At 48.2% G+C, this 25,927-nt stretch overlaps 1 protein-coding gene and 1 long non-coding RNA gene across 3 annotated transcripts in view; one reads left to right on the top strand and one right to left on the bottom strand.

The window, feature by feature from the left end:
* LRRC75A (leucine rich repeat containing 75A) overlaps positions 1 to 25,927 on the top strand; it is a 1,049,113-nt gene that overhangs the window by 452,256 nt on the left and 570,930 nt on the right. The window lies entirely within an intron of this gene.
* The window catches only part of LOC146859194 (uncharacterized), a 196,906-nt gene continuing 193,645 nt past the window's right edge, over positions 22,667 to 25,927 (bottom strand). Inside the window, exon 3 of the long non-coding RNA XR_014980071.1 lies at positions 22,667 to 24,407. This is a non-coding gene — a long non-coding RNA (uncharacterized LOC146859194). The remainder of the gene's footprint in view (positions 24,408 to 25,927) is intronic.

Below are 25,927 nucleotides of genomic sequence, written 5' to 3' on the forward strand. Positions count from 1 at the left end.
GTTGACCTACTCGCAGCCCAGCTGTGCCCACAGCCCCACAGATTCCAAACGTCACATGCTTGATTTGTATACCTGTAAGCCAGGTCTGGCGGCAGGCGGCCCCTTTCGTTCTCACCATACGTTGCCCCTGCCGTGCTGCCAATCCTATCACATCACCACACCTGTTGTTGTGGTTGTCCCTAAAAGACAGACAGCGCCCACTTGTGGCAGACTGTCTCCAAGCTCCATTTTAAAATTAAGCGACAGTGCCGAGCACCCGGAACCACTCTGACAAATATTGCACAGGTAACTAAATACTGTATTTTATCAGAGTGGACAATTGCAGCACTATAAAAAGTTCTGGGGTGACATTCTCCATTGAGGTTTAACTCAAGGAGGCTGTACATATTAAGCCTGATGCAACTGTTAAAATTGTGGTTCACCAGTGGGCCCAGGTTAAGATTATGGATGGTATTGAGGGACCCATCTCTCGGCGCCTGCTTGCAACAATTACCACTGCATCACCCTTGGCTTGGTTTGCTGCCGTCTGGTATTTTGTGACCTCTATCTTTGCAGCCAGATCTGTACTCCTGCAACAATGCACCAACAACAAGGCAGAACTATTAGCCTTGACCCTGCCTCTTTGTTGCATAAGATAAATGAGCCACAATTGTGGCTAACAAGCATATCATCTTGAAAATGCCTCCATACTGGCATGGTGAGGCTGAGTCACCAAACACTACTAGCCAAACTTACTAACGTTTTACACTCCCAAGCCCTTTCAGAGTAAATTATCCTTGAGTCAATTGCAACCTGCATATATGTAACTCTAGCCACACTTCAACATATGACTCCACAGCCCTTGCACGGCTGTTCTGGTGCTCAATTCAAGATCTGAGCTCTCACCTATGGAAGTCCAGCTTAACCTGTCCTCCTGCCTGACTGCTTGTCCTGCCCTACCTGGGCCGTGCTAGTCCCGTGTGTCCTCTCTAGACACCTCACCTACCCATTTGATAGACATTTCTATTTGCACACATAATTGATTAAAACAAGCATGTTTATCTATTGAGCAGATCCTCCCCATTTGACTGGCCAAAACAATCTGAAATATTTGCTTAGCATAGACTTGCCTCTTCAGTCATCAACCAATGTTAGAAGGGCGCCCTCCGGGAGCCCGATTGTATCGGACTGACCCCCCCCCCCGAGGGCCACCGTTCCGTAGGCGAGTAGCCGAGCGCCGCTGAGAAGCCTCCTGGGCGAGGTCCTTCTCCTATGATCGTATCAGCCAAGCAACCCCACCACCACAAAGGGACACAGCCAGGGTATCAATTCTCATAAGTCTTTATCGGTAACCAAGGCAGATTTATATGATAATATTTACAGGTGGATCGAGGGATCCAAAAAGAGTCTCAAAGTCTTGTAGGGATGGGGTAGCGGGACAGTCTCAGTATTAGCCTGATACGGGGACACCCTGCGCCTAGCTCTCAATCCTCGAGCCGGGGGGTTCCGGGAACCGGGACGTCGTCCGTAGGGCTCGGGGGATTGCCGCGATGAGGTCGAGCTGCGACGAGGTCAGCAGGGCTCCGGTGGTTTACTTCGGCGAGGTCGAGCCGCGACGAGGTCAGCAGGGCTCCGATGTTCCGTGAGGGTCGTCTTCTCAGCAAGGGGGGAGCCGCGACGCAGTCAGCAGGGCTCAGAGTTCCAAGTTCCAAGTAATGAGTCTCTCTCGGTAGGGTCAGCCGCGATCCGATCAGCAGGGCTCTCGGCTCCAGGATACAACTGCCGTCCTGGTTTGAGGCTGCCCCAGATATAGGTCTGGAACCCTTTGATGTCCGGACCCTTGCGCCTGGGGGGCGGAGGGGCCGGGATGGGAGAGGCCAGACACCTAGCGGGAGAGGCGCCAGTGCCCAGGAAGGCCAGAGGGCGATCGAAACCAGGCGTTGGGGGACGGTTGGGGGTCCCATCGAAACTCCCCTCCTCCTGGATTGGTGGAGTGGCCACTTGGTGCCCCCCTGGCCGGATCTTGGTGCCTCGATGTCGGGGCTTCGCTGGGGCTGAGGCCGGGGCGAGCCGTGTCGCGTAGGCTGGTGCGGGTAGCAAAGTACAATCTGGAGGGACCCCGAAGGGTGGGGGCTGCCCCCGTCAGGTCGGGTAGGAGGGTTCGGGACCACGCCACGAGGCCGGGTCCAACAACCAGCTATATAATCTACCCGTAAAATACACCTACCGCAAGCCAGGACTGTTGACCTTGCCACTGGTCAGTAATGCATAAGGTAAATAAGCAACTATTATGGCTTCAATGTAAATTACTTGAAGTGCTTCAATTCTGATTCCTAGGCCAAAGATGTGGCTGTGCAAGATCTTTAATGAGTCACTAATGTGCCAACGTAGACATTAACGTACACTCACTTAAATCATGGTACAGTTTTACGTAAACGTTGCACAGATTCTAAAAAGTGCAAAGCGGCGGCAGCTGCGTGGGCAGACTCTGCCTGCATTCTCTAACAGGCAGACGACCTACCCACCACAGCATGGCGTGCATCACTGTCTACCCTTGATGTGCGCATGAGATCGCATGAGGAAGCAGTTTGTATGCCAAGGAATGGCAATTGAATCGTAAAAATACAGCTATCGCAAGCCAGGACTGTTGCCTTGTCCCCTGGTCAACAGTGCATAAGGTAAACAGGCTGCTAATATGGCTTCCTGTGAAATACTTGAAATGCTTCAATTCTGGCTCATAGGTCACTTATGTACCTGTGCAAGGTCCATGAAGCCTCACAAACGTAGTCGTTAACGTATGTTCACTTACATCAAAGCAGTTTACATAAACTTTGCAGATTCTAAAAAGTGCAAACCTAACTTCACCATTTATTTTTTTATTTGGCGCCAAGGAACGAGCGAGAACTAATTACGCACTGTTTCTTTGTGTAAGGATTTCAAACGACGGAAGCACAAATGTAACGCCGTACTTAACCGCATGAATACCATGACCAGCAGTAACTAAAGTGAAAACCTGTGCCTCAGATCTATTAACCAGAACAAAATGCTACAGCTGAGTGTGCCCCCGTTTTCCCGTCCTGGATCATATGCAGGCATAGGATCACTGAAACGAGAAAGTCAACGTAGAGCGGCATGGAGAATGCACTAAGCAAACTGTACAGTATCACCCTGGGTGGCGGTGGATGGGTTCGTTATAATTGCAGTGTACTACCTAATTGGGCACCTACCTGAAAGTCCTGTGAAAAGTGCTATGGTAACAAGGATCAGCACCAGCTGTGATATACAAGCTGGCATGGAGGCATCACCATGTAGTGGGGGCAGAATCATGGGAAACAAACCAGACATTTTCTGCCATCGGAGATGCATCGCAGCGCAAACGGGCTTCGTAAATAGTATCATGTGCCGCCCCCACATCCCAGCTTGCAGTTGATGCTGCACTTGGAAAACTGGTATCTGAAGATTTCACTCTGACCAGGTGTGATATCATTAACGTAAGAAACCCAATAATTAAACTGTCTTTAGCTTGCATTCTTACAAGCCTGCAACTGCTCTTTACAAACGAGTAATCCTGCCCTCGCCATCGTGGGCACCCCCAGCCTTATGCATTGCCTAACCGTGTGTCCCAAGAGCGCAGAAACGTGGCTGCCTGTGGCCCACTCTGTATCCCCCTCCAAATTCATGGCCGTGCTGCATAACGTGGGGCGGGGTGCACTGTGTGCTTAAAGGAGTTTCCATAGCACTTTCTATCTATGCCGTCTCGCACCAGCACCCGCCGTGACGAAGTGCCAACTCAACCAAATGCTTGGCCGCAAGGGTAGCATATGGACCCGTGTTAATGACCCCGTTAATATTGCCACAAACGCTGCAAATTGCGATCGCGCCAGTGGAGTTCATGCAGAGACTTATCCAACTTGAGCGCCGCCCCCCCGGCCGTGTGCCTTTCTAAGCACCCCGTCGATCTAATATGCCACCCCAGCATTGCCGATTTGCTGGGGCACTGCGCTGCCACCCTCTGTGCGTTGGACATACTGCAGGCCAACTATCCCGGACGAAAACCACAGCACCTGGGCAGCGTGCGCCGCCCGGGGATCACCCACGTGGCTCATCACCAGACCACGCGGGCCCCTACTCCCGTCTATTCGAAAGGAGGCGGCAGAAAGCAGCTGAGGAGGACCGAGGGAGGGCAGCAGCGGGGAGGCCTGGCCCTGAGAGCGCGATGCTCGCTGCCCTCCACCCACAACACATCAGGCCCCCACGGAGTCAAGGCCTAATTAATGGGCACCGCCGATTGGTCTGCCGCGGAGAAGGAGCCGGAGCACCCGCTGGCCCCCATCCCGCAACATAAATATCTATTAGTGACACGCCGCAACAACATCCTACGGGCGGAGGCCCTGCAGCTGGCCCTCCAGCAGGTGGGAGCACAATCGACACATGGCAAAATAGATTGAGGAGCCTGTATACGGACCACACAACACATCAGGCCCACGCGGGCCAAGGTCTAGCTACCGGCACCGCCAGAAATGGCCACCTGCGAGACGGAGCACCAGGGCGCCACTGTCCCACCTCCCTCATCCCGTGGCTTAATTATTTATTTGTGTCCCGCCACAACAGAATCCTACGGGCAGGGGCCCTGAGCCGCCCCTTCACCAGGTGGGGGCAATTACTGACCCCCGCAAAATAGTGGGAGGAGCCTGCAATAACACCGAGGCGACGGACTCCAGGCCGAACCCCAGCAACCCGTAACCCTCCATGCAAAGCCGAGGACTCACCATGTGGGACCAAAGAGGAGGGAGGCCCACGTGGGGCGAAACCGCAAAGAGGGCTCCGGCGGGAAGCGAGCAACAGGGAGGTGGGGCACCTAAAAGGTACGGTTTCCTCTCTCCGTTCCGCCGAGCGGAAGTAGCCCCCACGCTACACAGGCGGGCTACCCCCACTCCACCCGACAAGTAATTCAAGGGGAAGGAGGGAGGTGCAACGGGGCTCGCTGTTCCCTCCCCACCCTGAGGCATCGGGCTAACGCGGGCCTAAGCCCCAAGCAAACAGCCGCAAAACCAGTGGGCCCAAGTCGGGCCGGGTCCCGGCACGCACCGAGCCAAGGGGTGCTCCGCCTGCCTCCAACTCTAGGCCCCCTCCCCGGTCAGCAAAGTGCTGGCCTCGACCAGTGGAGGGGTGCAGCTTCCCTAGCCGCCTGGGAGCTGTTCACCCCCCCCCCCCCCCCCCCCAATGGTAGACCGCCGCCACGGCAGAAGTCAGGCCTAGCTGCCTAGCCTCGGGGGAGGGGAGATACGCACTCACCACGATGGTAAGCAGCTCCCGGGGACATGTCCAAAAACGGCGTCGGGGTAGTGGGCAAAGAGGGCGCCCAGAGGGCGGGGAGAGGTATATGTACCTCATCCCCCGCCCCCCCCTCTCCCCAGAAGTGACGTGGCACACCTGGACCCCTGAGGGTCACAAACACTGGGAGGCTGCCTCCTGTGCCTCTTGTGGCACTAAATAGGCCACCCTTTTAGTGGGTCTCCTTCGTGGACCCCGGGCAGCCTGCAGACACATCGATGTGCGCGTGCTCACGCTGCTCACTTCTCACTAGTGGAGAGGTTACGTCATGACGTCATGACAGGTGAGCGTTGAAGGGGAAGGGAAATCCTTTAAAGAGAGTCATTTTCTCTCTGGATTTCCCTTGTCTTTTTGAAACTCAGGAGCAGCAACATTGTCTTGGAGTCACCAGGGATTTAACTGGAAGCTTTTTCAATATTACATAAAAGCCATAGTTGCTGCTTAATTATCTTATGCAACTTACAACCATAGACAAATCTAATAGTCCTGACTTCTTGTAGGTATGACGTTACTTGTTGTATCATATATCTGGATGCAATGACAGAAACAGCAAAATACAAGTCGGGCGGCACACTGTGCTAAGCACAGATTTTTAGCTTATGTATTTTAAAGCCACAACCTTAATTACATTGGCCACACCCCTTTGAGAGAATCCCGAGTTTTAATATCCCACTTAAAGCCCTGCATGTGTGTATGTATGTTTCCATATTTATATAGTGTGAATCTAGCTGGCCAGCAGTTATTTCGCATGTGTATATGTATGTTTTGGTAAATCTATTATGAATCATGCTGGGAAGCAGTTGTATTACATGTCCTTATGTATGTTTCGGTATTTCTACAGCGTCTTTACAGAGCGTAGTTACCCCAGGTGACCTGCTCCCTTTGTTTGCCGCTCAGGATGGTCAGTCATAAAACATCACAGCACTGGCCTCTATAGATGGTCACTCTTACAACATCACAGCACTGGCCTCTATAGATGGTCACTCTAACAACATCACAGCACTGGCCACTGTAGATGGTCACTTTAACTGCATCCCAGCACTGGCCACTGTGGATGGTCACTCTTACAGCATCACATCACTGGCCACTGTGGATGGTCACTTTAACTGCATCACAGCACTGGCCTCTGTGGATGGTCACTCTTACAGCATCACAGCACTGGCCTCTGTGGATGGTCACTCTGAAACATCACAGCACTGGCCTCTGTGGATGGTCACTCTGAAACATCACAGCACTGGCCTCTGTGGATGGTCACTCTTACAGCATCGCAGCACTGTCCTCTGTGGATGGTCACTCTTACAGCATCACAGCACTGGCCTCTGTGGATGGTCACTCTTACAGCATCACAGCACTGGCCTCTGTGGATGGTCACTCTGAAACATCACAGCACTGGCCTCTGTGGATGGTCACTCTTACAGCATCACAGCAGTGGCCTCTATGGATGGTCACTCTTACAGCATCACAGCACTGGCCTCTGTGGATGCTCACTCTTACTGGCCTCTGTGGATGGTCACTCTAACAGCATCACAGCACTGGCCTCTATAGATGGTCACTCTTAAAATATCACAGCACTGGCCTCTATAGATGGTCACTCTTGCAGCATCACAGTGCTGACCTCTATGAATGGTCACTCTTGTGACCTCTGACACAGTGAAGGGCCCTCCGCCCTTGTAGCTTTCATTGCTTGAGGTTCCCCGGGAGGCCATTGAATCGTCTCCATCTCTGTGGCAAGGTCATTGTCCATCATCTGACCTGCAAGAGTCTGAACATTTCACCATTCGGCTTCGAGGTCATGAATCCCCATGTTGTCTCTATTTGGTCTATTGCCACAGATCCCGTTTCATTATAATGATTATCTGATTAGGGTATTACTGCACCCATTATCAGGCTGTCATCTTAATTGCATGTAAGAATGTTAATGCAAAGTGTAATACGACTTTGCATATATTAGGTGAGGAATGAAATTGCATTTCAAAGTGATATTCTATACTCATAAAATAGTGTATTATGTGCTATTTTATGTTACAAGGCATTAGTAGAGCGCACCCTTCCCAGTTTCCACTGGTCTGCTGGTGTATTTTGGGTTTTAAAGCCCATTGATTTACTGGCTGAAAATGGAGGCTGCTCCGATCGTCCTCTGGGGCGTGAGGTCTCTCGGACCCTTGAGCTCAACCTGAGAGTATGCGCCAAGTTCTAGTAGTGTTGTCTGATGCTGGCAGTGTCTTCCTGCTTGTCAAGTGTTTCTTCTTTCTCTCTCTTGTGGTTTCGTTGGTGGTCTTGTCTTCTTGCTTCGCTCACCCTCTGCTCCTAGTCTCACTCACTGCTGTACTCCTATGGGTTACCAGTATGGAGGTCTCCCCGGGGTACTCGTCTTGTGTCTCCTGACACACCTTCAGGCGATGAGGGGTGTGTTCTGTGCTTTTGCTTTTGGGATGTGGTGTGACTTGCAGTGCACATGGTTCCTTCTTGCCACTCTGCCTTGTAGCTGTTCTTTTTCGTACCAGACGCAAAAATTCTTCTTAATCATTGTCATGTGCATGAATGAATAAGTAATCAGTAAAGCACTTTAGATGAAATAGCACTCATTTAGCTCTGTATTGAACTATAAACTTTGTAATGCTTCTCATGGTGTGCCTTTTTAGGTCTCGCCTACGCAGCACATGCTGTCTCTCGAGACATGCTGTATCTACTGTATGTGCTTTCAGCACACCCATCAGTGTTCATTCATTCCTTTAGGTGGCTTTCGAAATTCCTTTGTTTTCGTTGGGGAATAGTTTACAGGGGAAGAGGTGTGGCGCCGCGGCCAGGGCGACTGACTCCGGAATCTGGGGATCACGGTTCGATCCCCGGCGGCAGATTAGCCCAGCACCATGTGACTCTGGGCAATAGCTTGCTTAATCTTCCCGACGTCCCCCAGCGCCTAGAGACCCTTACGGGTGATTGTTCGCGCTTGACAAATGTAGATTTTTATTATTATTATTATTATTATTATTATTATCATATGTTCCTCCTTTTGCTGTTTTGGTCACACCCTGGAAAGTGGCCCAGTTACATGAATCACTGTACCGTCACCGATATGTTAGTTTTGGCGCACCACTTTTTGCTTTTGCCTCGGTTGTTTGGCTTTCTGAACTGGCTCAATCGAGGGCTGCAAATCATGTCCTTATCTTGTTTTCCACTGTCTTTGGCTTCACAAGGGCCTTTTCAGTCAGAGGCTATGTTGTTTTACATCCTATAACAGTTTTGGTTTCATTAGTTCAAATGTCCAAACCTTAAAAAATATACTTACTTAAAGGAAGTGTAATTTAAGAAGATGGCTGACAGTAGGACCAACCTATTTACTTTATGCTTTTAACAGCGCAATTATTTGGATGATTAAAGAGAAAAACGTGTTGCTATTGCTCCGTTTTTTGAAAATGAAAGCTGCTTTATGTTGTGAACTTTCAAATTTTGATGCTTTCTTTTAAGTTTAAATCATTGATAAAATCAAATCAAGGGATGTCGCCTCGTACTGTCTAAATGCTGCTTGTGAGGTGAGGTTGCTTAACAATATATTCTGCAAGCAGACAGTGCAACACCACCTCAGCATCACCTGAACATCAGCATAGCACCATGTGATGGTGGGGAGTGGCCCCGTGCGTGGAACAATGAAGACCACTAGTCCAGATCAAGAGCTGTAAACGTGTTTAATGATCACAGTGCAGTACACGAGTGAATAACTGTCCCTCTCCTCCTTCTTGGTTTCTGTTCCACCTTCTTCGGGGGTTCTAGGTCCGATGGGATGACTCCGGCGTTCATGCAAGGAAGAGAAAGACCACTCTTAGATCACTGTTCACCGGTTTTGATAGTGAAGGGGGGGGAAAGGAGTGATGGGTCACCGGGGGTCCGCCACCAACAATGCTACCTTTGGTCCTGGGGAGGTGATACTGGGATAATGCCCTGTTAACCAGCCCCCTCAGAACCACCCCCGTGACCTCCCTGTTACTTTACCCGGTCCCTCCCCTAGGTGAAAGAAAACCCAGGATTCGACCCCGTACCTTTCCCAGCCACGCTCCTCCCGTGGGTGCGTGGCAGGGCGAGACGCCGTGTCGTTGGCCTCCAGGCACTCCGTCCTTCTCGTTGTGGGGGTAGTCGTCTCCTCCGTTCCCGGTTCTCCCAACTCTTCCTCCGTGTGTTTCCTCTCTCTCCTCGACTCTCGCTCCGTCCGCGTCCTCGCTCTCCTCGATTCTCCTTCCGTGTGTCTCCTCGCTCTCCGTCTCCACTCGCTGTCCAATCTCCTCTCCTCCGTGGGCTTGCGCGCCGGCCACTTCGAACACTTCCTCCTTACGTGCGCTGCTTAAAGCGGATTGGTGCGCCTGGGGTGACGTCAGGAGGGGCGTGTCGGCCTCCGCAGCAAGCCAGGCTGAATTAAAGGGGCCACGGGCGTCCTGCAGAGATGGTGGAAATGCAAAGTCACTAAAAGTTCGTTCCGTCCCCTCCTCCTCTCCAGCGACCACGCGACACATCCCTCCCCCTGGATTTTCCCGATCGGGGGAAATCGGGTATCGGGAGAGAAAGTCGGCATTGCCCTGGTCCATCGCTTTTCGATGACGCACTTCAAAGCAATAGGGCTGTAAGGCCAGGAACCACCGGAGGATGCGCTCATTGTGACCCTTATTCCTCTGGAGCCAAGTGAGAGGGGCATGGTCCGTAAAGAGAGTGAAGGGCCTACCCTCAAGATAGTACCGCAACTTGTCCACCCCCCACCTAACAGCCAAACACTCCTTCTCCACAGTGGAATAAGCCTGTTCACGTGGAAACAGCTTTCGGCTGATGTATAGGATGGGGCGTTCGCACCCCTCAGCGTCCTCCTGGGAGAGAACCGCCCCAATCCCAACCCCGGAGGCATCAGTCTGGAGGATAAAGGGTTTCTGGAAGTCTGGGGTCACCAATACAGGGGAGGAGGTGAGGGCGTTTTTGAGGGACTGAAAAGCAGCAGCTTCCTGGTCGGTGGGAGCCCTTAACCGGGGAGAGGCATGAGACTTACGGAGAAGATCCGTAAGGGGCCCTGCCAGGGTTGCGAATTGGGAGATAAACCTTCTATAGTACCCCACCAGTCCCAGAAACGCCCGAAGTTCTCTTTTGGTTTTAGGGTAGGGTAAGGCCTGAACGGCTGCCACTTTTTCTTTTTGGGGTTCTATGTTGCCATCCCCGAGGAGATATCCTAGATATTTTACCTGTTTAAAAGCCACTCTGGATTTCTTTGCGTTTATGTGGAGCCCCGCCTTGCCTATACTCTCAAGAATGTTGGCCAGATGTTGAAGGTGCTCGGTCCAGGTCTTACTGAAGACCACTATGTCATCCAGATAGGCGGATGCATAGGGGAGATGTGTGGAAAGGAGGGTATCCATAGCCCGTTGAAAAGTGGCCGGAGCACCGTGTAGCCCAAAAGGCAGTACGGTGAATTGGTAATGACCAGACGGGGTGGAAAAGGCGGTTTTCTCTTGGTCTGCCGGGGCTAGGGGAATCTGCCAATAGCCCTTGGTGAGGTCGATAGTTGTTATGTATTTGGCCTCACCAAGGCGTTCCACCAGTTCGTCAACGCGGGGAAGCGGGTAAGCATCCTGCTTGGAAACTTTATTAACGGCCCTAAAGTCTATGCAAAACCGGATACTTCCATCCGGTTTTGGCACCAAAACCACTGGGGAGCACCAGTTGCTATGGGAAGGCGTGATCACTCCAGTTTTGAGCATTTGTTGTATTTCTGCTTGAAAGGCCACTCTTTGGGCTTCCGGTATCCTGTACGGTTTTTGCTTTACAATTACCCCGGGTGGGGTAGGGATGGTGTGTTCTGCTAAGTGGGTTCTCCCTGGTTGATCGGAGAACACCTCCGAGAACCTGAGAAGAAGGGACAGTATTTCTTCCCGCTGGGTTGTAGAGAGCTCAGGATTGATAGGGACGTCCTTGACGGTATGTACCAGGGGCAAGGTGACAGAAACGTTTTGTGACGGTTGTGGAGGTTTTCCTAACCACTTCTTCAGTATATTGATATGATATATTTGTGTTTTGGTTTTTGTCATCTGTAGGGCATAAGTGGTTCTCCATATCTTTTTAATTATCCGGAAGGGACCCTGCCACTCCTTTTTTATCTTTTGTGTGGAGGTGGGCAATAACACCAGGACCCAGTCACCTACATCGAGCTCTCTCCACTTCTCCCCCTTATCATAGAAGTATTTCTGTTTTGTTTGGGCGATGGCCAAATGGTCGTGGGCTAGGGTCCTCAACTTGTGTAGTCGGGACTGCAACTGGCGAGTATAGTCTAACAAGGCCTCAGCTTCCTGTTTCCCTTCTTTTTCCCAGCTGTCTTTGGTTATTTCCAGCAAGGTTCTAGGTTTCCTGCCAAAGAGAAGCTCAAAGGGGGAGACACCTAGGCTGGATTGGGTCTGGCTCCTTAAAACAAACAAAGCCAACGGCAAGAGCTGGTCCCAGTTCTTTCCATCCCCAGACAGAAGTTTCTTCAGGGTCAGTTTAAGACTTCCGTTGTATCGCTCAACTAAGCCATCTGTCTGGGGGTGGTACACCGAGGTCTTTATATGTGTGATTCGTAACTGTTGGCATACCTGTTTCATTAAGTTGGACACGAACGGGGTCCCTTGGTCTGTGACTATTTCTCTGGGGAAACCCATTCGTGAAAACACCTCAACCAGACGCTGCGCTATGGCGGCGGAAGTGGCTGCTCTAAGGGGAAAGGCCTCTGGGTAACGGGTGGCGTAATCAACCAGGACAAGGGCGTATTGATGTCCTCTACTCGACTTGGGTAGGGGTCCTATGAGGTCCATGCCTATTCTGTCAAATGGAGTGCCTATGATGGGCAGGGGTTGCAGGGGGACCGCAGGTGGGACGTAAGGGTTTCTTCGTTGGCATATCTGACATTCCTGACAGTACCTCTGTATTTGGGCATATACACCCGGCCAGAAGAAGTGCTGAAGAATGCTCTGCCCTGTCTTTTCGGCCCCAACGTGACCCGCCATAAGATGAGCATGTGCAAAGAAAAGTATCTGATCCCTAAAGTCTGAGGGAACAATAAGTTGAGGTGTCGCGTCTGCTTTCGCCAAACGGTATAGGAGACCATTTTGTTCAACAAACGTGGGATACACTCTGGTTGAGGGGTCTTGGTCGGCTCGGGCTTTGTTCCAGGCATTGATAAGACTGGCATCGTTTAATTGGGCTGTTCGAAAGTGGGTATCCCTGGCCCAGGGTTCGGACGTCAATAGGGAGACACGACAAGGTTTGGGGGACATGAGGGCTTCGCTCATCATGGACGTAAAGCATGGATTGTCAGTTCCTATAATGAGTGGTTCGGGAAGGTTTGTGAGGACCCCTACTATGGCGTCCATGGTGGCCCCGGTGTGGGTTTGTAGGCTGATTGCAGCCAGAGGATATTCCCTTACGTCCCCGTGAACACAACGAATGCCCACCCTCCTGCCAGGTAGGATCCATGAGGGTGGAATAAGATCCTGCCTGACTACGGAATGTTTGCAACCGGAGTCTAGCAGGGCCCGTACCCCTTTTCCCTGTATGGTTACACTCACATAGAACACCGGTCCTGTTTCCTGAGCGAAAAGAAGGGAGTGGGGCAAGTAGCTCACGTCCATAGGTTCCTCCTCTTTCTCCCTCTTCTTCCTGCAAAACCTGGCTATATGTCCCCACTCCCCACATTCATAACACTGAGGGCCTGAAAAAGGGGGGGGATCTGGCCGGACTCCTCGTGGTCGTACTGGCTCAAAGACAGGCTTAGAGGGTTTTCTTTCTCCTTTTCCGGGGACAACAGGTCGAGCGTGGCGTTCTTGCTCTCTTGGGGTGGGTCGGCCTTGCGCTCTGGCGTACGATGTGGCCATTTCTACAGCCTGTTCCAGAGTCAAACCGGCGTGTTGCTTCAGCCATCGCTGGCTGGCATAGGGGAAAGACTCAAGGAATTGTTCGAGGTAGATTTTTTTCATCACGTCCTCCATGCTGGACTCCTGGGGTTTCAGCCATAAATCAGCCGCCTCTTTGAGTTTGAAAAAGAGAGTTTTGGGTATGTCCCCAGGGGCCCCGCGTTCTTGTCGAAATCGTAGCCTGTGTGTCTCATCATCCACTCCCAACCTATCCAGTATATACTGCTTTACCAGCGCATAGGTGGCGGTTCCATCTTTATTCACGGTTTGGTAGGCCGCTTGAGCTTCACCCACCAACAAAGGCGCCAGGTAGAAAGGCCATCTTTCTCCAGCCCAGGCACTAGCCCGGGCTGCTCTTTCGAAATTCAAAAAGAATGCCAACGGATCTTCTCCTGGCGTAAACTTCTGAAGGGGGACCACCGCTCCCGGAGGGGCGGCTGCTCTAGTTTGCCCTAGCGAAGCCATGATGAGTCCCTGTCCTTCGGCCAATTTCACTAGATTATCGGCTTGGTTCTGAATAGCCGAGCTGAACACGGCCCGATCGGCTTCCGCCTGGGAGGTGGTGCGTTCGATGGCCCATTCCATTTTGGCCTGGCTCTCCTTCATCTGGTGAATGAGCGTGTCCATCCTGTATCGGTGGGGTTCGCACTAAATACTCCTCTCTGGCTCGCCACTTGTGATGGTGGGGAGTGGCCCCGTGCGTGGAACAATGAAGACCACTAGTCCAGATCAAGAGCTGTAAACGTGTTTAATGATCACAGTGCAGTACACGAGTGAATAACTGTCCCTCTCCTCCTTCTTGGTTTCTGTTCCACCTTCTTCGGGGGTTCTAGGTCCGATGGGATGACTCCGACGTTCATGCAAGGAAGAGAAAGACCACTCTTAGATCACTGTTCACCGGTTTTGATAGTGAAGGGGGGGGGGAAAGGAGTGATGGGTCACCGGGGGTCCGCCACCAACAATGCTACCTTTGGTCCTGGGCAGGTGATACTGGGATAATGCCCTGTTAACCAGCCCCCTCAGAACCACCCCCGTGACCTCCCTGTTACTTTACCCGGTCCCTCCCCTAGGTGAAAGAAAACCCAGGATTCGACCCGGTACCTTTCCCAGCCACGCTCCTCCCGTGGGTGCGTGGCAGGGCGAGACGCCGTGTCGTTGGCCTCCAGGCACTCCGTCCTTCTCGTTGTGGGGGTAGTCGTCTCCTCCGTTCCCGGTTCTCCCGACTCTTCCTCCGTGTGTTTCCTCTCTCTCCTCGACTCTCGCTCCGTCCGCGTCCTCGCTCTCCTCGATTCTCCTTCCGTGTGTCTCCTCGCTCTCCGTCTCCACTCGCTGTCCGATCTCCTCTCCTCCGTGGGCTTGCGCGCCGGCCACTTCGAACACTTCCTCCTTACGTGCGCTGCTCAAAGCGGATTGGTGCGCCTGGGGTGACGTCAGGAGGGGCGTGTCGGCCTCCGCAGCAAGCCAGGCCGAATTAAAGGGGCCACGGGCGTCCTGCAGAGATGGTGGAAATGCAAAGTCACTAAAAGTTCGTTCCGTCCCCTCCTCCTCTCCAGCGACCACGCGACACACCACTTCGGCACCTGTCAGCTTCACTCAGCACCACCTGAGCACCCCTACAAAACCAGCACAGCACCACCTCAGCATCACTCTGCCCAGCCCCACCTCAGCCCCAGAGCAGCACCACCTCATCACCGTATTAGTGAGGCACCACCTCAGTATCAGCGAAGCACCACCTGTGCTGCACCACAGCACCACCTCAACAGCACAGCACCACCTCCTCATCAGTGGCCCACTACCAGTGCAGCACTCAGCATCAGCACAGCCCCGCCTCAGTACCAGTAAGACCCCACATCAGAAGCAATGCAGCACCACTTCATGATCAGTGTAGTACCACCTCAGCATCAGCACAGCATCACCTCTACACACCACCAACTTAGCATCACTTGGCCCCACAGGAGCACCAGCTCAGCACCACCAAAGCACCAGTGCAGCACCACCACTGTAGCACCACCACTGTAGCATGACTCAGGATCACTTAGCATAACCTGAGCACCACCAGAGCAACACCTTAGTATCAGCACAGCACCACCTCCTCATCAGTCCACCACCTTCAGTGCATCACCTACTCAGGAGCAGCACAGCACCACCTCAAATTTAGCACAGCACCATCTCAGCATCACACAGCACCACTTCTACATCAGTGCAGCACCACCAGCATAGCCCCACCACAGCACCAGTGCAGCCCTACAGCACCAGCACAACCCAACTTCAGCAGAAATACACCACCAACACAGTACCACTTTAGCATCAGCGCAGCACATGCTCAGCATCAGTACAGCATCCCCTCAGGACAGCACCAACTCAGCATCACTCAGCACTACCTGAGCAGCAAAGCATGTACATCTCACTTTAATGTGCGTGTAACTAGCATTTGCGCATGCCTGTGTCTGCATGTGTTAGTACATTGAAGCAAGATCTGCTGGCTTTGCTCATGCTTGTCTTAAAGAAGTAAACATGATTAAAATTAATGAGATGAAATGAAGAAGGAACAAAAACCCAAGAGAAAAATAAAATAAAGCAAAGTAGCCTTTATTGTAAGTTAATAAAAACCATCACAAGAGCTTTAAAACTCTTTTAGTACCAATTAAAAAATACCCTTAGTGTTTAGCTTTTATAATAATGAGTGTTACTAGAACCTGTGGTTGTTTCTAACATAATTTAGCAGCTCATAGAAATGTTCCTTAAATCGCAGTCTTTCCTTGCGGGTCCACATCTTTCTTTTCTAGCAGGTCCAATGTGAGCTTGAAACATTTGACCCGGTGCTCGCGAGCACCCTATCCTCCCCTCAATGTCAATTTTCATAGCCTGGGTACTGGTCCACGCGCCCATGCGATTTTTACATCGGCCACTAAAGTTTTTCTTTGAGACAACCCGGGGCAGGTGGACATTAGATGTAGCATGGGTTCCATCTGCACAGGCTGGAACTCTTGTATTTAAACACATTTGTATTGTTTTTCCAGTCTGACCTTAGTTCAGCTATTGGGAATTTTCCTGATAACTGAAATGAGAAAGGTAAAATAGTCATGTTTTTAGTTGGTAGAACTTTACATAGAAGGGAGGCTCAAGAATGTCCTACCTTTTACATAGATGATCAAACTCTAGGGGCGTTAAGAAGGTACTCAATGCAAGGACACAGGATCTTGGAGGGGGCATAGCACGCAGAGCGTGCAGCAAATAAGGAGCACTGAGTGCAACGCAGGGCACTTTGAGATGTATCATCCGTAACCTGTAACAACGTGTTACCTTCCCACCCCATCACCAGCTAGGCCACAACATTCTGAAGATGAATGTAGCTCCTTACTCCGAATTATTACTTCTCAATTGCTCTACTTCCATTTTTGTAACTTGTGTTTTGGCTTTACTTCTTTTTTTAAATTAATTTATGTTTTCCACTTGTACTTTGTACACCCCTTGGTCCTAAACATATTTCCCCTCATTTATGGCAAACATGTTATATTATGTACTCTAAGGGGGTTTGGTTCTGCCTACTTTAGCCATAGTTTTCTTTGGCTCAAGAAACCTTCAGCCAATGGATTGAAACATTTTATATTCAGTCACATCTTGGATCAGTTCACATGCGTAGTTTGGGCTCACCTTTTTCTACTGGCTATTTGGGTGTATCCATCCACCTCTTTCGGAGTGAATGAGGGACTATTTTACATCTGAAGCTTTTCGATCTAAAGATGGATTTAGCACAAACCTAGCCAGAGGTCAGTGGAATGCTGCTTGGGGTCAAAGACAAAGATACAGCCAATCACTGATTGGAGCATAAGCTGCATTCTGAGAGTGGAGATGGAATAATCCTTCGCTGTGATGTAGTGTTCATTACAAAGAGTGTCTGCAACTCTTACCCAAATTAGGTGCAAGGTTGAGGCTGCTCTGATGGATATTGAGATGTTATTCCAGGACCTGGGTACTTAAATGGAGAAAGCATATGGCCTTTTCTTTCTTCTTTTTCCCGCTCTTTTGTCTCCAGTCTGATGGTGTGGCTGCGGGTGTACTGAGAGCTATTGGAGGTAGCGAGCTTGTCAGGCAGGAGTGCTGGTCGTCACATATTCAATTGTTTGTCTCATCCATGCATTGTACACACAAAGCAATCTTTTTTAATTGCACTACAGCTGGTGTTTTTCTTGCTTTTGTCATTTCTTGAATGCGAATGTCAAAACATTTTGCTTTGACAATGCTTGTCTCCTTATTAAGGGTAACCTTTCCATACCTCCTTTGCTTCTTTCCTTCGCGAATGTGTTATTGTATTTCAGTTTTTCTGCATTTCACAAAAGCATATTTTTGTAGAAAGGATAAAAAAGCCAGCAAAGATGTTAATTTTTAGACATGAGTCCTCAAAAAAAGGCTTCATTTTTGCTGTTTCTTTTGCCTAATGTACCTGTCATAAATGTTGTTGTTTTGTATATTGAAAATGATTTAAGGAGCATCCCCCTCCTATGCATTTACATATACATCTCATTGTCCAGCTGGATTTTTGGATCTGCGTTCCACTGCTACGCTTACTGAGCTCCATCGGACCAGTTGTGTTGAGTTGGTGCTTTAGGCCATTGTTGCACATGCAACATGGTGGACTTTTCTCAATATCCACTGTGAGGTCACGTGTGTTTATGTCAGGAGAAGCGGCATTGACGAGTGATGACTGGCCATGCCTTTACAATTTATATGTCTATACTTTGGCTATGTTTGTAGTTGTGCTGAGTGTCCGTCAAGTCCACATTCAGGGCCTGATTTAGATGTCGGCGGACGGGTTACTCAGTCACAACGATGACAGATATCCCGCCCGCTGAAATACAAATTCCATTATATCCTATGGGATTTATATTTTGGCGGACGGGGTATCTGTCACCGTTGTGAAGGAGTAACCTGTTCACCAACATCAAATTCTGGCCCTGAGGCACCATAACATTATTCTATATTGGCTAGGATCACGTGAATTCGGTTGGGAATTGGCGTCAGTAACTTTACAGACAACATGTGCTTAAAGACACATTCCTAATGAGTGTTTGGAGAAGGGAATAACAATGTTCTGACCAATGTTTTTTTTGTTTTAAATGACATTTGGGGTGTGCTACAGCAAGGGGTTGAAAGCGCTTTGTCAGTGATAGGTTCTTTTTAAAAAATAATTGTTATTGTATAATAAACAGGTACCAGGAACACTGTCAACATAAGGGATGAAGTAACATAGCAAAATATACAATAAATGGAAGCGATAATGCAAAATATAGAGGAAAGAGATTATAAAGTACAACCTTATGTAACAGCTTAAAGGAAAGTAAGATTAGGGTACCTTAGGAATCAATAATTATCTAGATAATTTTTTAGAGTAGTAATGTGGAAAGAGAGAGAGGGAAGAAGAGAGAAGACAAAGGAATAAAGAGAAGAGAGGAAAGGAAGGGAGAAGAACTAACAGGTAAGAATTAGTGTAAGTAAGAGTGTGTGAAAAGTAGTAAAAGGCAATCAAAGTAAACCAGACTTTATTCTCTGAGCTACAGATGAAGATGAAACAGTTGAAATTCTGTGTTCGTCACATAGGGTTCCACCATGTTGGCATGTATATTTTAGAATTGTCTTTCCAGCAAGTAAGAATACATTTAATTGCAAGATCAATAAAAAGATCAAACGGTTTCGGCTTTAGCACTGTATCATGAGAATCAACCGACATGAATTCAAAAAAAGATTCTGAAATAATAATGGAATATAGAGATGAAAAATCTTGGAACATTTGGCCCAGATGGATTTCCAAAATATTAAGACATTGGGACAATGGTAAATCAAATGAGATAATGTACCATTGGTGGAAAGGCATGACCAGCAAAGGGGAGAAGAAGATGGGTTAATTTTATACAAAAATACTGGTGTCCTAACAGCTCTATTATAAAGAAAAAATAAAGATTGAGTAATGTTAGTAGCTCTAGAGGTGAAAAAAACTTTATGCCATAGTTTGTCCCATTTTTGAAGAGAAAGGGTGATGTACAGGTCTAGTTCCCAAGCTAGTTCAATGGGGGATTTTGGTCTTTCAAAGATAGGAGTAGATAAAAGTTGATATATATACTGGAGGCTTTGGGATTAGAGTCAGAAAATATGTTGTGTAGAGGAGTTAAGGGAATAAATGGAGTATTGTTTATAGGAAGGTTTTTTGATGAAAGAAAGGATTGAAGTGCCTGTGATAATTGAGAATATTGAGATAAGCAGGAAGAGGGTAAGTCATAAAGATCTTGTGATGTATGAAAAGGCGAAACGGTGTTATGGGATACAAGTTGGTGAACATATATAATATTCTTCTCTTTCCAGTGTTTGCAGTAGAATGATTTATGTGAAATTTAATACATTTATTTTACCAAACTGTCACGAGACAGCGCAAATGGCTAAAAACAATACAACCTCTCATGGAGAACGCGACCGGATCAAGAAAACTTGTCGGCGAACGCAGGGATTCAGGTAAGGCGATCGTGCGCCCGCGTGAATGTATTATTGTACAGCGCGAGCAAGAAACAAATTATCGCCAAGCTATGGAATGCGGAAATTTAGACATAGAAAATGTCAAATTATCGCAATTTCCGCGAACAGAACGAAATTTTAGCCCAGGCCTAGTCGGGAGGGGTCATTGAAGTGGTAATGTAACCTGGGACTTGGTCATTTACAGGGAGTGCCTTGTTTTTTGTTTTAGGATATTAGGAATCTAGTCCAGAGTATTTTAAGTATAAAAAAATACTTCCTTTTGATTTAACTCAAACTGTTTAAACTTTTTTTCAACAATAAGGCAAGACCATCGTTATATGCAAAGGGAGTAGCTAAAAAGTATTATGGATTCCCTGATGAGATCTCTGTAATGGATCCTTCGGTCACTGGTTTGAATACTGATGTGTCCATTCAGCCTGTTATTCAGAAGGCGATAAAATGAATACATTTGACCCTGCAACAATAAAACACCGTATATTTATGAACAGGGGAAGAGACTTACAGGGTGCGTCTGTGCACGCTGCAAATACACCTGGTATGTTGTGCCTGCATTACAGTTGTAGCAATGACTTAAGTGGCTTTTCTGGTCATTAGCGCTGCATGTGCGGCACGAAGGACAGCTGGGGAAAAAATATATAATTTTCCCTATTTTCAAATTTCGTATGATGTCACTTCCTGTGATGTCATGGAGGCTTCAAAAGTAGGTGGGCATCACTTTGATGGCCTCTGATATTTTGCTGAATCTATTATACCACTACAACACAGAACAAGAACCAACTTTCACAAAAAGGTGATTTAAGGGTTAAAAAAACATTTCGGTCTCTCGGTTTTCTTTATTCTAGTCATTTTTATGTACCGCAGCCTGGGAACAAAGTTATGAGGCATCAGAACAGTGATTGTTTCAGAGAATGTCTGCTTTCCGTGGAGAAGGAGGGGGCTGTGCCTCGTCCCCCCCCCCCCCCCCTCCTCCTAAGGAATTGAACCCCTGCGGTCCTTTTCAGGAGAGAACATCGTGTGCATTTCGACCGCAATGTTATCATCACTGCTTAGAGCCTCGGTGATAAGTGGACGTTGTTCCTCGTGGTTTCAATTTCTCGGTGCACCGAAACAGCCTCTTCATGCATTTCATGTAAACAATAATAGCAATAATTCAGGATGCGGTGTGCAGGACTTTGGCACTGGCACAGGCAGTGATTATGCGGCATCCTTTAAAGATCGAACCAATACTTAAGCCAGTAGGCAGTCAGATGGAATAATAATGTCCAAACTCTGGTTTCTAGCTCTCTACACAAACCCTGCTGCACCGCATTTGAAGATGGGACAGTGTCTATGGGACAGTATTCCACGTGAACATATGTCCCCCTTGGCCCGGTGGCGTTGGGGTCTGCCCTGTCAGGGGGTCTTGCCTAAAACGTAAGACTTCAGACCCGCGCAGTTCTTGTGTCCCCACTAGGCTGGTCTGAAGCATTTGTGCGGCCCCAGTCACACACCATGCGGGGCCCCACATAAGCTCCCCTCAAAACAGACCCAATGCCCTGGGAGCCACTTGTAGGGGAGGGCAGTCTTCTGGCGCCATCTAGAAGCCGCTGCTGTTAACTCCTTTATCTAAACATACATCAGAAGTAGGCAAAGGTATAAATATCTCTTTTGGCAGCAGTGAGAGGCCCTTAAAAGAGCGTGTCCTAGGACAATAGTCCTGGCTGCCCTCCCTTCTTGATGGCCAGGTGAGCTCCTGCATGTGAATTCCCTGCAGAGTTGTGCAGTTCTGAAGCTAGTGCTGTGCCCCTGCTGTAGAATCTTGGCGCTGTAACCACCTCCACCCTGAGCAGTGTGAAAACCGGCAATAACATCAGTATATAGGGACGGCGTTAAAAATGGCCAATACGTGTACTGGGATGGAAGGGAAATTAGTGGAAGTGGGCTTGTGGACCCCTTCCCTTTTTATGTAACTTTTGGCACAAGAGGTGAGCCACCCAGGGCCTATAATGGCTTGGGGAGGAGGGAGCCATGCGACCCCCTTCCTTTAAAAAAAGAAAAGGGCCGTGGGGGATGGGGTCACCAGGGGGTAATAAGGCTTGGGGAGGGGGGGCCACTTGGCCCCCCTTCACTTGAAAATACATAAGGCCCTGGCGGATGGGATCTCCAGGACCTAATGAGGCTTGGGAGGGGGTTCACGGATCCCCATCTCATAAAAAAATTACGGTCCTGGGAATGGGTTCCACAGGGCCTAATAAGGCTTAGGGAGGGGGGCTACTTGGTATCCTTCCGCTTTAAAAACCATAAGGCCCCAAGAGATGGAGTCCCCAGGGCCTAATTCAGTAGCGAGGCTTGGATAGAGGGGCCACGTGCCCCCCTTTAAAAAAAATAAAGACCTGAGTGGATGGGGTCTCCAGGGCCTAATAAGACTTGGGGAAGCAAGCCACTTGCCCCCACCTTACCTTTAAGAAAAAAAGAAAGTACCTCAGGATAGTGTCCCCAGGGCCTAATAAAGCTGGGGGAGGGGTGCCTGTGGCCTCCATTCCCTTAAAAAAGCTTAAGGCCCTGTGGCTAAACCCCCACCACACACAGCCATAGGCCAAAGAGGATGGCTTTGCATGTGGTAATAACATTTTACTTTTTGTTAAAAAAAAACAGAGAAATTCTCTGAAAAAATAATGGTTAAAGTAACTTTATAATTGGGTGAATATGTCAATGACATTAACGCTTTGAACAAAAAAAACCTCAGAAATTCACCAGTTACATTTAGCAGAGCTAACCGTAATGTGCCCCAGCAATACACTGCTTATGACCTCCCATATTACATCACTCATGACATGTTCTATTACATCATTTATGACATCACTGATGACATCTCAAATGATATCATTGATAACATCATCCAATCTTCTTTTTCTTTTTTAAACTGTTTTTGTTAATTTTATTCAAACATGTGGCATGGATACACGTATTGTGAGAAACAATATTTGAAATTACAAAGTTACAGATGTTGCGGAGTGAAGCGACCTTAACACAACTGTAATCACATTTTGTTTGATTATTATGAAGTTACCATCAATGAGGCTAGGGATCCTATTTTGGGGGCCGGTCCGGAAGGGTCAAGGGGGAAAAATCCGACTTCCGTCTGCTTCTGGGCCTCACCATGTTGCATCTGTTTCCCCCCCATCTCCCACTTTCAACCCATAATAGGTCATCCATGGGGACCAGATCTTTTTGGAATTTTTTCGGGCGTACCCTTTTGCCTTGTAGGTCACTCTTTCCGCCACCATATAAATGTCCATGCTGGCTTTCCACTCTGTGAGTGTGGGGAGGTTTGGGGCTCCCCCATGACGGGCTATGTCCCTTTTGGTCACTACTAGCCCCAAATTGCATAACAAGAGTTTGCTGCTTGGCAAATCTATTTCAGTGGGGATACCCAGGAGAATATATCGGGGGTGCTAATTTCGGCTGTGCATTAAGTATTGTATTCAGTTCCCCCAAATATCTGTGACCAGTAGTCTCTAATATGGCTACATTACCAGAGTGTGTGTATGTATGTGCTCTGGGGAGCTTTACAGCGCAAGCAGTTAAGTATGTCTGCTCTTCCCATGTTATGGAGATGTGCTCTGTCATAGTAAACCCTATGGAGGATTTTAAATTGTATTAACCGTAGTCTGTTTTATGGCCACCTCCCTTGGGTGCCTCAGGGCTGCTTCCCAGTCAATATCCTCTAGTGGCCCTGTGGTGTGGTCCTCCCAGTTGGCTCGAAGTGGTGCCAGTTTATTAGGGATGTTGCTTAGTAATGTTTTATACGTCCAGGAGATGGCTTTATTGGGGATCTCCTCCTGTAGGAGTCTACCCTTGAGGGGTGCAAATTATTGGATGTTTACCGCCTCTAATCCCTCTGCCTTCCCTGCGTGTTTCAGCCTGAGATATGCATAGCTCCGATTGTTATGTAGTTGGTATGTAGTCTGTAATATAGCAAAGGTGCCTCCTTCTAGGACATCTCCCAATTTGGAGATTCCAATCATGTCATCCAAGCTTCTTTTGTACGCATTGCTCTATAGATTGGTATAGCATTAGAGCTATGAAAGTATCTGCAAAATAGCTCAGAATAATATGAAGCACCATTATTGCTATTATACATACACCCCCCGTAGGAAAAGCAACCTTGTGCTATGTGCAATATTGACCATATAGCATAGACTTCATGGGCAGCCACCTTCATGTTGCCTATGAACCACAGATGACAGGGTAACCTATCCTGCACACAGTCTTCAATCTGTATACAGCTCTTCAGGGAAAACCAAGTTCCTCCAGATACTGAGGCCCTGTTACATAACATAACTAATGCCCTACTACAGACAGTTTTTACCTGCATCAAACCCCTGACAATCACTGAGCCTACATTGAGAAATTAAGTGAATATAATTAGAAAAGTGGGTGATGTTTACTCTATGAAGAGAGCTTACTCTGCACCACACTGTTAGCAATCAAACTCTCATGCGAAATGCACCACAGAGTATTAAAACGTATCTACTAAGAGCAGTGTGCACTCTATGTAAAACTTGTCCAAAGAGCGACTATTCACTTAAATAACCAAGGTCTGAAGATGTTAAAAATCATACTACCTGTAGCCTTCATACCTTGGTGAAATCTTCACAGATCGCCCATCTTCTGAAGCAAAACAAGCATACGTACATAGGTTAGTACTTGGTTCACCCAGTCTTCTATGTTATATAGAAATTGTCACCCTGAGATGCTCCTGTCCAATAACTCAAGGCTACTTACAATACTTAGTATATAGTACGTAGAATCTTTGCCCTGCTGGAAACTATTTCTGCAGTACCAAAAAACTTGTGAGTAACACAATGAACACAAGTCATCAACTCACCTGCACACAAAGTTGCTCTTCAATAAAAAGATTTATAACATGTTCAATACCTCTATACACCTATGGTGCATTTAGGTGCATTTCGTAATCACTTACACTAATTATCTGGATACAGGCTGTTCAAAATTAGGTAGAAATTAATATGGTAGCTACCCTCCACTATGCAAACTATAAAGCAAATTAGAACACAATCATTGGATGATGTAATCAGTGATGTCATCAATGATGTCATTGAGATATCTTCAGTGATGTCTTAAATAATGTCATAGAACATTTTATAAGTGATGTAATATGTGAGCTCATAAGCTGTGCATGGCAGGGGGGCAAGTTATAGTTGGCTTTGGTGAAATTCTGTGTTTTTTTTAGTTCAAAACATGAATGTTGTCACTGACATATTCACCTAACTATAACATTACTTTACCCTTTGATTTTTCTTCAATGTGTATATATACACACACACACAAATTACCTACTGGCGGTCGCCAGTAGGTAGTTATAGTTAGGACCCTGTTTCCATAGGAAAACCGCAACATTCTATTTGGAATAACTTTGGCGCCGGTCGACGAATCCTCGCGAAATTTTCAAAACTAATGGGGCGCTACGCTCCGCTCCTATCCTGAAAGTCTCGGGGGGATTCGTCAAGCGGGGGCTGAGAAAAAAGGGGGGTCCCAAAACGCGTTTTTCCCATGCATTTTTCCATAGGACCTTTAGACACAGCTACAGCCCGAACGGCTGAACAGAGTTACTTGAAATTTGGCAGAGAGGTAGTGTACAGGTCAAGGAAGTGCCTTTTGTAGGTCTGGTGTAAATCTGTTCAGTAGTTCCTGAGAAAATAGCATTTAATATATATATCTGTGGTAGCTTACGGTGCGCTTACCGTGCGCTTACGGTAAGCTTACCGTACGCGTACGGTGCCGTGTGCGAGCGCGATTCTGATTGGCTGTTAGATCTTAGTAAACATTCGAATCGGTCGAAACCAGGAAGCGGCGGCCGCCATTTTCTCTCTCGCACTCTGAGGGGGGGAGGAAAAACAAAGGGTGAAAACATGCAAAGGGGCAGGTTACACAGCTCCCAACCACCTAGACTTGATCAAGGTGTCCCAAAAGAACCCCCCAAGCAAAAAATTAAATGTAATTTTTTTTCGAAAAAACGCCGATTACGCTTACCGTACGCGTACGGTAAAAATTAATTAAAAAAAAAACAGTATCCACACTTTCCCACCCCCGTGTGCAAATGGTGCCCGCAGTGCACCATTTGTGCATGGCATATCTTATACATGAACATTTAATAGATTACCTTTCAT

Source organism: Triturus cristatus, chromosome 3_2 (assembly GCF_964204655.1).
Source record: "Triturus cristatus chromosome 3_2, aTriCri1.1, whole genome shotgun sequence".
NCBI lineage: Eukaryota > Metazoa > Chordata > Amphibia > Caudata > Salamandridae > Triturus > Triturus cristatus.